We start from the raw sequence: 13010 nt of genomic DNA, 5'->3' as shown, positions 1-13010 counted from the left end.
GGACCAGCAGAAGATGGCAATGACAGACAGCTCCCTTCGGTTTAGGTGGTGGAGCCTTAACTGGCTGAAACCGGGTGCATGCCACTGGGTGATGCAGCGGTAGTTGCGGCAGGCTGGACCACCACATCGGAGCCAAGGTTCTGCCAACATTGGGACCCTGGCCTTGCTTAACCTTCTGCCTCCATATTCTACATGTGGCCACGTTAACCTCCTCTGGCAGCTTAATAAAAAAAACTGCCACACTGCTGAGTAGGTGATTTTCCAACCAACAGTCCACACTGACTGACTGCTACCGCTGCTGCCTCCGTGAACCCCTGGACTACTAATTCCCAGTCAGGTAGGCTGCTGCGAAGCAGGTGGTCTACCCCGGGCACGTTTGGCTCCCGACCTGCAACTGCTGCCACCCTGCTGACTCCCAGCAATGCTACCACCTTGCTGGCTCAGCCGCTGCCTCACAGGAAAGCTGCCACACTCTTCTGATGATGATGAAGCCCCTTCTGCACCCGGCTCCCAAGTGCAATTGGCTTCATCATCATCATCATCATCATCAAGTAGTGTCTGCACGTCACTGATGTCCTCCTCAACGGTCTCTCGCAACACAAGCTCCTGTGACACTCTCCTCATCACTACTTGTCCGCCTAGAGGAGGAAGGGGCAGATGTCCCCTCCAGATCTTGGCTGGGCAGTAGCTGCTGACTGTCCTCTAGTAGCTCTTCCTCGCTGAAAAATGGAGCTGAGCCCACAGCATATAGTACTTCTCGCGGTGAGGGAACAGAATAGGACAGAGGTAGGTTGAGAACAGGTGAGGGCACAGAGCCTGCCCCCGGGCCATGCCAACTAGGGGTCGTGTCTGACGAACCCACCAACTGTTGACTGGGGGTGTCTGATGTCACTTATGGCTGACCAAGTTAACCAATCATAAACCGCCGGGGTTGCTAGTCAAGACACGACCACTAAGTGACACCGGAAGCTCAGGCCTCTCACTACGACTCCTGCTGCGACCTCTGGTTGCTGCAGAAACATTTAGGCCTCTGCCACTCCTCTGTGCATGGCCTGGAACTTCTCTGCCTGACATACTTGTAGCTAAACTAAACGAATTACTAAAACACCCCTAAAAGTAACAAATATATTTATCTTCTTGTAGCGAAATAGGCCACTAAACGCTTTCACCACAATTAACTGCAGAATTGAACTGAGAATATATTTTTCTTGATGGACTGAAATAGTCTACTTTACGCTTTGACCAGAAAAAAAATTAGAATGAAGTGCGTATATATTTTTCTTGTAGTACTGAAATACGCGCCTATACGCTTTCACCCGAAATAACTGCAACAGTGCGTATATATTTTTCTTTTTTTACTGTAATACGCCCCTATATGCTTTCAACAGAAATAACTGCAGAAGTGAAATGCGTATATATTTTTCTTGTAGTACTGATATAAGATACTAAAGGCTTTTCAACATAGCACTTGCAGCCCAATAACAAATAGCTGGATTGACAGAGCTGTCTAATGGCTATTTGGATCCCCAAATAATCTTTTCCTGCACTTGTAAGGCTACTTTCACACTAGCGTTTTGGTTTCCGTTTGTGAGATCCGTTCAGGGCTCTCACAAGCGGTTCAAAACGGATCAGTTTTGCCCTAATGCATTGTGAATGGAAAAGTATCCGCTCAGAATGCATCAGTTTACCTCCGTTCCGTCTCCATTCTGCCTTGGAGGCGGAAACCAAAACGCTGCTTCCAGCGTTTTGGTGTCCGTCTGACGAAACTGAGCCAAACTGGCACACAATGTAAGTCAATGGGGACGGATCTGATTTGTATGACACAATCTATATTTTTTCCTACTGTGACCAACATCAGTGTCCGGCCAGCAAGCCCCAAACAGGGCAACATCGTACCTTCTCCTCTGCAATATATCTCTATATACCTCCATATATATTCGATATTACACAAGACTCTATATATACTTATATTTTTATATATATATATATTTTTATATTTTATATTTTTTATGAACTATATATAATTTTTCTATGAACTGTACGTAAATGGACACAATGAATTACTGAACTATTGAACCTACTGAAGGTGGAAACCACTATCGGACAACCATTGTATTGTCCCACCCCTGCATCCACCTTTGCACATTTTTTTCCACTGTGCATCCGCACCACCGCAAATTGCAATTTCCATTTTTTATATTCTTTACCCTTTATCCCCCATATTTTATCGTATTCTCACAAAAATAAATACGCATTTTTTACCATACCTGTGTATATTGCTCCTTTAGTTTTTACTTACATTTCCTTTAATACACTGAGCCAGCAAGGGCTGTCAGCTTTAATTTGAGGGTATTTACATTCAAATCAGGTGAACGGTGTAGGATTTACTTGTTAGGGGGCCAAAAGTAATGGGACAATTGGCTTCTCAGCTGTTCCATGGCCAGGTGTGTATTATTACCTCATTATTCCAATTACAATAAGCAGATAAAAGGTCCAGAGTTAATTTAAAGTGTGCTATTTGCATTTGGAATCTGTTGCTGTCAACTCTCAAGATGAGATCCAAAGAGCTATCACCATCAGTGAAGCAAGCCATCATTAGGCTGAAAAAACATAACAAACCCATCAGAGAGATAGCAAAAACATTAGGTGTGGCCAAAACAACTGTTTGGAACATTCTTAAAAAGAAGGAACGCACCGGTGAGCTCAGCAACACCAAAAGATCCAGAAGACCACGGAAAACAACTGTGGTGGATGACCAAAGAATTATTTCCCTGGTGAAGAAAACAACCTTCACAACAGTTGGCCAGATCAAGAACACTCTCCAGGAGGTAGGTGTATGTGTGTCAAAGTCAACAATCAAGAGAAGACTTCACCAGAGTGAATACAGAGGGTTCACCACAAGATGTAAACCATTGGTGAGCCTCAAAAACAGGAAGGCCAGATTAGAGTTTGCCAAACGACATCTAAAAAAGCCTTCACAGTTCTGGAACAAAATCCTATGGACAGATGAGACCAAGATGAACTTGTACCAGAGTGATGGGAAGAGAAGAGTATGGAGAAGGAAAGGAACTGCTCATGATCCTAAGCATACCACCTCATCAGTGAAGCATGGTGGTGGTAGTGTCATGGCATGGGCATGTATGGCTGTCAATGGAACTGGTTCTCTTGTATTTATTGATGATGTGACTGCTGACAAAAGCAGCAGGATGAATTCTGAAGTGTTTCGGGCAATATTATCTGCTCATATTCAGCCAAATGCTTCAGAACTCATTGGACGGCGCTTCACAGTGCAGATGGACAATGACCCAAAGCATACTGCAAAAGCAACCAAAGAGTTTTTTCAGGGAAAGAAGTGGAATGTTATGCAACGGCCAAGTCAATCACCTGACCTGAATCCGATTGAGCATGTATTTCACTTGCTGAAGACAAAACTGAAGGGAAAATGCCCCAAGAACAAGCAGGAACTGAAGACAGTTGCAGTAGAGGCCTGGCAGAGCATCACCAGGGATGAAACCCAGTGTCTGGTGATGTCTATGCGTTCCAGACTTCAGGCTGTAATTGACTGCAAAGGATTTGCAACCAAGCATTAAAAAGTGAAAGTTTGCTTTATGATTATTATTCAGTCCTATTACTTTTGGTCCCTTAAAGGGAACCTGTCACCTGGATTTTGTGTATAGAGCTGAGGACATGAGTTGCTAGATGGCCGCTAGCATATCCGCAATACCCAGTCCCCATAGCTCTGTGTGCTTTTATTGTGAGAAAAAAAAACGATTTGATACATATGCAAATTAACCTGAGATGTGTCAGAGCTTGAAAATATGACTCTTCTTTGGTCACACAAGTAAGATATGAGTCTTTTATGTTAATTTGCATATGTATCAAATCGTTTTTTTTTTACACAATAAAAGCACATAGAGCTATGGGGACTGGGTATTGCAGATGTGCTAGCGGCGATCTAGCAACCCATGTCCTCAGCTCTATACACAAAATTCCGGTGACAGGTTCCCTTTAACAAGTGGGAGGCACATATGCAAACTGTTGTAATTCCTACACCATTCACCTGATTTGGATGTAAATACCCTCAAATGTTCCGCGGCCGAGAGCGGTCCGTGGTATGCCAGGCTGGATTCCTGTTCAGAGCAAGAGCGCACGGCGTCATTGGTTGCTATGACGCTGTGCGCTTTATGCCGCCGCTGCACTACAGTAATACGAGTGTATTACTGTAGTGCAGCGGCGCCATGAAGCGCACGGCGTCATAGCAACCAATGACGCCGTGCGCTCTTGCTCTGAACAGGAATCCAGTCCGGCATACCACGGACCGCTCTCGGCCGCGGAACACGGCCGTGTGCATTCGGCCTAAAGCTGACAGTCTGCAGTTAAAGCACTTCTTGTTAGTTTCATTTCAAATCCATTGTGGTGGTGTATAGAGCCAAAAATTTTAGAATTGTGTCGATGTCCCAACATTTATGGACCTGACTGTAGGTGACGGAAGGTGGACACACAGCATGGACGATGTGTATTAGCAGTTCTTTTTTATGCACATTTATGAGCACAGTACTTTTGGTTTAGTGGACCTTTAAACTTCACCCTCATACATATTTATGCTCAAGTAAAACTCTTTATACATGCCAATGATGTTATTTATAAAATGCCCCGGCTGGCACAAAATGTGGCCAAATGGAATTAATGGTTCCCTCCCATTTACTGACATACATAATTGAATTCATTTGAAAGCAAAACACTTTGTGGGCATCTGCTAATCCTTGAATGCCCACTTCCTGACTGCATTTTAGGCCTTGCCGTTCAATAATATAAGCTATTTTGCTAGACAAGATCCTGTCTACATCATTCAGTGTAACAGTACGGTTCGCTTGCGCTAGCATAGTGTGACACCAGAGGGTTTGTCCTCACAATCATCACAGTACACTTACGGCTCACGCACATGAGTGATTTTCCTGTATGGCTGGCAACTGTGTTTAAAACATCAAGCTCCCACAGTAAAAACGGATCCTGACTGTTAGTGGGGGTAATTTATTTCTGGCGTAGAAAAGTCGCAACTTTTGGCAGTACCAGTTTGAAGCAACATTTTTAACTTTTTAGCTTTTTTATATGACACCTTGAACGCTTTTCCAAAAAGTGGGCAGGAGGAGGCAGCCTACACCATAGGACATTATACTTGGGGAAGGGAACCTGTCACCAGGATTTTGTGTATAGAGCTGAGGACATGGGTTGCTAGATGGCCGCTAGCACATCCACAATACCCAGTCCCCATAGCTCTGTGTGCTTTTATTGTGTAAAAAAAAGATTTGATACATATGCAAATTAACCGGAGATGAGTCCTGTCCCTGACTTATCTCACATACAGGACTCATCTCAAGTTAATTTGCATATGTATCAGATCATTTTTTTACACAATAAAAGCACACAGAGCTATGGGGACTGGGTATTGCGGATGTGCTAGCGGCCATCTAGCAACCCATGTCCTCAGCTCTATACACAAAATCCCGGTGACAGGTTCCCTTTAAACTGGCGTTTGTAAAACAAGCCTTCGTATATCTGCTACACTATGCCTTAAAGGGGTTGTCTCATCTGAAACATTGGTGGCATATTGCTAGGAAATGCAACCAATGTCAGATAGGTGCAGGTCTCCCCTCTGGGACTCACACCTACCCCCAGAAAAGTGAGAAGAGAGCAGCCTTGCTTGGCTCAGCTATCTCCGACTATCCCATAGAAATGAATGGAGCATTGGCCGCACTTTTGCAAAGTGCGTTCTCCTTTCATTTCTATGGGACTTCCACAAATAGCAGAGCGCCCACTTGCCTATTTTTGGACCTCCCATAGAAATGAATGGTGATCAGGCCGCACATGCACTGTGTGCTCTCTGGCGCTTTTGAGGACTTGTTCTGGAGACCTCTGGTGGCTTATCCTAGTGATATACCACTAATGTCTCACATGAGACAACCCCTTTAAAAGGGAATATGTCACCTGGTTTGACCATATTAAGCTGTCACCATTGCCATGTTTAATAAAATACCTTATTTCCTGCAGTGATTTTCTTTCTTCTTTTCATGCTTTCATTTTTCTGAAATCTCACGCAGGCGCAGTACCGCCTACTGCCTGTGCTATCCAACCACTCCTGAGGGCAACAGCCTCGAAAGTGTCACTGGGTATGTGCTGAGCCCAGTGACGTCTTCTTATGGCTGTTGCCCTCAGGAGTGGTTGGATAGCACAGGCAGTAGGCGGTACTGCGCCTGCGCGAGATTTCAGACGGACGAATTGAAGATTCCAAATGCGTGGCTTGAATGAATTAGCTGATGTAGCAGAAGGGCGGTGCCGTTAAACTAGGCTGTGGGACGATACTACATAGCGAAGAGACGTGCTTGGGCTCTAAATGAAGGCGGTCTAGGCACTGCAGGGGGGCATTACTGGGCTCAGAGGGTGATGAATAACACCCCTCTGGGCACCTTCAGCTATCATTTGCATAATACAAAAATCGCTTTTTTAGAAAAATGAAAGCATGAAAAGAAGAAAGAAAACCACTGCAGGAGATAAGGTATTTTATTAAACATGGCAATGGTGACAGCTTAATATGGTCAAACCAGGTGACAGATTCCCTTTAAGCATTGTCGTTTTTAATTATATTGTGTAAAGAGGACTTTCAGAAATGTTATTTAATTACATATTACATCTGGATGTTGCTGCAACATACTGCAGTAGTCAAAACACGGAAGCTGCAGCAGGTTCACACTAACTGGTTAAAAGCGAGTTCTTTATTTGGTGTTCATTGTTACTGGCCACATAGATTCGTGGATTGCCACGTGACCATTGCAATGCACTCCAAATAAAGTATTTGGTTCTAATTAGCTAATTTGATCCTTTTGCAGCTTGTATGGCCACACGGAATTCAGCCTCATCTCAACCGCAGCAGAGCCGAAACGTGCGGCCGTACCCTCAGACAGGCTATGCTTCCATCTGGGTGCTGTCAGAGTTTAGAACGGACAGCACCCAGAATGAACATTGACTGATTCAACTGAATGGGTGCATTCACATGGATAATCCTTGCAGAGGTAACTGTAGTATGTTCTGGTTTTCACAGTTTTTCTAGCAAGACTGATTAATTCAAATAAATGTGCCTGCAGGAAAAATGGCCCTCATACGGACTACATCCATGTGCAGTCCGTTTTAAAACTGTTCTGTGTTTCTGGATGTGTTTTTCTAACCTTTGTCTGCAAGGGGCCAAAAAAGGAAATAGTTAAAATGGACTATTCCACTTTTAATAATTACCTTTATTTATTTAGAGAATAGGATGTTGCACCGTTTTCTGTTATACATCTATTTAAAATTTTGCTTGCAGAATCCATACAGTATTCTCTCCCTAAAGAAAAAAAAAAAGGTATGGCCCATTTTAATCTTTTAAATTGCATCCATAGGAGAGCTGAATAAGACAAAAGTGGTGTCAGTCATAGGCCTCATGCACACAACAGTATTTTTTCACGGTCCGCAAAACGGGGTTCCGTTGTTCCGTGATCCGTTTCCGTTTTTGTTTCCGTGTGTCTTCCTTGATTTTTGGAGGATCACCAGACATGAAGGAAAGTGAAAAAGAATCTAAGTCATGTTTGCCTTGCAAATGATAGGAAAAAAACGGACGCGGACGCGGATGACAATTATTGTGTGCGTCTGTGTTTTTTCACAGACCCATTGACTTGAATGCGTCCGCGAACCGTTGCCCGTGAAAAAAAATAGGACCGGTCCTATTTTTTTGACGGACTGGAAACACGGATCACGGACACGGATGACAAATGGTGCATTATACGAGTTTTCAACTGACCCATGGAAAGTCAATGGGTCCGCAGAAAATCACAGAAAACGGAACAACGGGACACGGAACACAACAACGGTCGTGTACATGAGGCAATAGTTACATAATTGTTATGGCATCACCTAAAGATAGGGAGCCATTTTACAACATCACCTAGAGACAGGATGCCATATAAATACACAGTGGTGTAGATAATGTAATAATCCAAAACTAGTCCTATTTACTTATTACTTGAATGTGTCCTGTGTGCTGACCCAGAACATGTAGGGCATGCAGCACCGATGCTTATTGAATGTCAGGGATTATATGATGTGAAGAGACTGATGGCATGTTTCAGTTATGCAATGGATGCAGTACACAGAACTGATACATGGGCAATACTATTGTACTGCATATAGGGCTCAACTGTCTGATATAAGAAAACATTTCAATACATGTATGTTAGAAAATTGTATGATATCTTATTATATAAATAAAAAATAAATAAAAGCTGGAATACCCCTTTAATTTAAAACAAACTGAAATGTAGCCATTAAAGGCAGATAATTAGGGATTTTCTAAAAAAGCAGTTTTCAATAAAAAAAAAAAAAAAGCCTCATTGACTTCAAATGGCTTTTTGGACCATTAGTTGGCATTAGTTGGATCCGGTTCTGTTTGAGGCTACTTTCACACTGGCGTTTTGGTTTCTGTTTGTGAGATCAGTCTTGGTCTCTCACAAGCGTCCAAAACGGATCAGTTCAGCCCCAATGCATTCTGAATGGAAAAGGATCCGCTCAGAATGCATGAGTTTGCCTCCGATCAGTCTCCATTCCGCTCTGGAGGTGGACACCAAAACCTGACAATGCGGAGGCAAACTGATCCGTCCTGACACACAATGTAAGTCAGTGGGGACGGATCCGTTTTCACTGACACAATCTGCCACAATAGAAAACTGATCCGTCCTCTATTTACTTTCAATGGTGTTCAAGACGGATCCGTTTTGGCAATGTTAAATATAATACAAACGGATGCGTTCTGAACGGATCCAGATGGTTGTATTATCTGAAAGGATCCGTCTGTGCAGATCCATGTGAAAGTAGCCTGATTTGCACAATTAGAAACCCAAGATAAATGATTTATTAATATGACTTCACAAAAGTTGACGCTTGTATAAGCAATATTTCATATTCTGTTTAGAAAAGGAATCGGGTGTAAGTGGAGTCACCAGCAGCAGTCGTCATGTCACTTTCTTTGCCAGTGAGCCTGAAAAACATGACCGCTGTGATCTGGTTGATGCCCTCAGTAAAACGCTATTTTTGCTTGCATTGTTTTATATTGTATGTCTCTCATTGTCTTTTGTTTCTGATCATATGAGGTTCAGCGTTTATACGTTACATGTATATAAAGAGTGATTTCAAATTCATACAAAAGCGTATGATCCCTGTGGTTAGACATTTTACTATTATCACTTCAGCGAAATGGAGTAAAACGCTATAAATATAACATAAAAACCCAGGTCAGATACCTGTTACTATTGTACGTTTTCCGATACCGTAGTTTATAAAGGTGAGCTTTTCTCATTGTGCTGGAATTAAGCCCAGAACGCTACTATTGGGAAATGACTGTCATTCTTGTATTTTTCCACTATGTTAACTTACAAATTACCAGTGACAGTCTGTGGTATCTGCTGGGTGAAGCTTCTCAGAAACCTTCTGATGAAGTCCAAACTATATTACAGACCATGTCGGGACAGACGTATTGACAATGTGTGATGATTAAAAGGGGCTTTCTGAATTTTTAAAAATGAGGCCAAAGCCTCTCCACATCCAGTGCTGCCACCTGGGTGTTGTTTACTTGGTGGCACTCATGTCACCACTGAAGCTAACCCATATCCTCAGCAGTATACAGCAGGTTACCACTGAGGCCTGTGATTGGCTGCAGTGGTCACATGGGGTATACAGGCAAGACTTCACAAGTTAACAAAGTCTGGCAGGGAGGACTGGACTGGCAGCACTGGAAGCCGAGTGGGATTAAACTGGTGAGTAAAGTTTGTTATTTTAGCACATTTCCTGGCTTTGGCCTTGTTTCTGGATAGTTCAGAAACCTCCTCTAGATGTTATACCTTTCTTGCAAACCAACATTTCTAGCATGGCATTCAGCAGATGGAGTTTCTGCTGCCCTACAATTAATTATTTGTACCCTTTAAAGGCCAGAATACTGCAGATAGATTCTGGAAGTATGATGATAGATTAGTTAAAGGGGTTGTCTCATGAAGACATCCCGTTTTACATGGAAACCAGCCAATCAGTTAGATGTCAGGTTACACCAAGGGGGCTACAATGCTTCTTAAACAATGCAACTAAACATTTAGTATAGCCACTGAGTTATTCACTGAAATCTATCTGTACAGCGCCACCTGCTGTTTTTCTAATTTCTCTGTCCTGCTCACTGACATGGCCGCACATGCTCAGTTCCATCCTTCTAATGGCATCAGCTGCAGTAGAAAGGACATGCCCCCTGAGAAAGTGCACCCCCTCTTACAGATCATACCTGAATAGTTTGGATCACTACCATCTAAAAACTGAGTTGACAACCAATCAGTCAAAGTTTAGTCAGGAAAAGGAGACAGCAAGAGGTGGTGGAGTGTGAAGATGGCTGGCCCTGCCATGTCTTGTTAGCATGTGTTGTCAGACACTGACCATTATGCTGAGGGCCCTCAGTAAAATACACATAATCCTCATAGAGAGTTGATTTAAACAATATATCATTTTATGAGGACACATTCCTTTTAAGTTGTCATGCCAGAGGATAGATTTTTTTTTTTTTTGGGGGGGGGGGGGGGGGGGGGGTCCATTATCTGGAACCCATTGCTAGATATTAGGTGCTTGTGGTGCTGCCAAACATTTAAGCCCCTTCAGCTGTGTCCTTTCCATTGTGTTGATGGTAGCTAAACTGACATCAATGGAGATGTAAGCCACCCGGGTTTAGGGACCACAGCAGAATTATTTATGCTCATGTCAGTTTCGGGAGGCTACTCCTCACTCACTGCGTGTAGCAATGTTTTCTCAGAAATCCAGTATTATCTACATGCATTCCCTTTTTTTCCACTTAGACTAATTCTATATTTGTTTTTACAATAGCATTACCAGCCTCTCCGTCCTGGTTTACCCTGTCCTGTCCACAGCAACTACTTCCCTGGGTAAATGACCAGCTCCCGAATTCTGTAAGTGGGACTTTCTGTGCTGATATCCTATTTAGGCCAAGCCAGTAATAGAAGGATGGGACATCTCCTGTATATTCTTAACTCTAAAATGATTAATGGGGTCTTGTGTGCCTTTAGTATCTGACGAAGCATGTTCCACTCACTTTGTTACAGATATATTCTCCTTTCTTACCAGTAGTAACCTTAAAATGTAAGTGGGAGCCCAACATTGTGCGTGGAGCATTCTTATTACAGCTAAACATGCCACAATATCATTATACCAGCAGATTTCAGTATTGGTCTGAATAATATGATATGGAAGTCCATCCATACAAAGAAAGCTTTGGAGCAGATTTATTAAAACTGCCCTAAATTGTGCCAGATTTATCAGAGTCGCTCATGTATTGCCAGATGTTGGACACTTTTTACGTCTCCTCTTAACTGCTGTCACATCAATAGTCCATGCCTGCTGTTACCCCACTGTTCCAGGAGGACACGGCCTCGGGTCACTCAACAGCCTCTTGTTGTTTCTCCTGTGTTTCAGTACAGATGTACCTTCCTTGTTGTCTCGATCACTGGAGGCCTCCATGAGGCCTATGCTGCCCCCTTCTTCCACCTGTGTCCTCTCTTCTTCCTAGGATGCACACATTCCCTCAATCTGTATGGCAGCCTTACATTTGGTTAATTAGGCACCCTTTCATTGGGAGGGGTGCCTGAGCAATAGTGTTTCTAGTTTGCTGGTTCCTTGCCTGTTTACCAAATTTTAACTCATTGTTGCCTTATCAAACAGTTACCTGACTCTCCTTTGGGCTCATGCACATGGCCGTTGCCCGGCCATGTCTGTATTGCGGCCCGAAACAGCGGGTCCGCAATATGCGAGCACCGGCTATGTGCACTCCGCATCACTGATCCGGAGCCATTCACTTGAATGGGTCTGCAATCCGAAAGGTCAGTGCGGAACGGAGGCACGCAACCCCATGGAAGCACTACAGAGTCCTTCCTTGGGGTTTATTTCCATGCCTCCACACCACAAAAAAATAGAACATGCTTTATTTTTTTGCTGTGCGGACGGATCACAGACCCATTGAAAGGGTCTGGATCAGTCTGCGGAATCCGCACGGATGTTGCCCATTGCAGTTCAAATTGCAGTCCCCAATGCATGGAACGGCCGACTAACGGCCATGTGCATGAGCCCTAACTCTCCTAACCTTGTGCTGCCTGCTCTGACTTTTGGCATGATTACCAGACTGAATGTACTCTGTCTGCGCTGACTTCACCTTGTCTACTGATCACAGTTTTGTCTGATTCCTTTGTGATCTGCATTGGTGTCTCTTGACCCCTGTGGGTCAGCCGTTACTTAATAGAGGCTACTTCACAAGTTAGAAGCCTGGTAGTTCCCCTGCATCACAGTCAGATCCCTGTATAGGGGTTAAATGGTAAAGATTAGGGAGGCTACTTAGATGATGCCTTTAGGAGTAACCTCAAGTCATTTTGTTAAGTAGCATGGCAAATCTATTTCCATTACAGCTGCCTTACTTTACACCAATATTTGGCACCAAAATAATGTCCTACTCCATTAACCCTATAAAGATGATCATCAGTATCGACCCTATTAACTCAGACATACTCCTTATCATGTTGATCCTTCTGATTAAAATACTTGTCCTGTGAAAATTGGTTGTAGCATTACTGACAAAAAATACTCTATTACAGATGTTGTATTCAGGCCCAGGAGCTTGAAGAGAGGCAGATAGCTCAATGCACTGTTAGGTTTAAAGTGGTATTATGGTGCATTCATCTTAAATAAAGATGGGGTAGAAGAGGACAAAAATAACTAACAAATGGTGAGTACTCACTGATCTTCTGGTGCTGCTGTTCAGTCGCTGCTTCAGTCTCCACTCCTCTCCACTTCCTCTTCTTGTGCCTAACACAGCAGACATTGCTTAGCTTGCCTGCTTAGCTAATCAATGCCCACAGTAATGACCCACCTTAGCCTGTGATTGGCTGAGC

General features: G+C 43.4%; 1 protein-coding gene and 1 long non-coding RNA gene across 4 annotated transcripts in view; one reads left to right on the top strand and one right to left on the bottom strand.

Annotated features, from left to right (window-relative positions):
* Positions 1-13010, bottom strand: part of SPTBN2 (spectrin beta, non-erythrocytic 2) — a 258310-nt gene that overhangs the window by 141005 nt on the left and 104295 nt on the right. The window lies entirely within an intron of this gene.
* Positions 1-13010, top strand: part of LOC122920831 — a 97871-nt gene that overhangs the window by 63836 nt on the left and 21025 nt on the right. The window contains exon 3 of one of the 2 annotated variants that reach the window (XR_006386941.1): positions 10939-11021. The exons of the other annotated variant lie outside the window; for it this stretch is intronic. This is a non-coding gene — a long non-coding RNA (uncharacterized LOC122920831). The remainder of the gene's footprint in view (positions 1-10938; positions 11022-13010) is intronic. 2 annotated transcript variants of the gene reach the window in all.

This window comes from Bufo gargarizans, chromosome 10 (assembly GCF_014858855.1).
Source record: "Bufo gargarizans isolate SCDJY-AF-19 chromosome 10, ASM1485885v1, whole genome shotgun sequence".
In the NCBI taxonomy this organism is placed as follows: domain Eukaryota; kingdom Metazoa; phylum Chordata; class Amphibia; order Anura; family Bufonidae; genus Bufo; species Bufo gargarizans.
The sequence above is the reverse complement of the archived record's forward strand: the minus strand, read 5'-3'. Positions and strand labels throughout refer to the sequence as shown.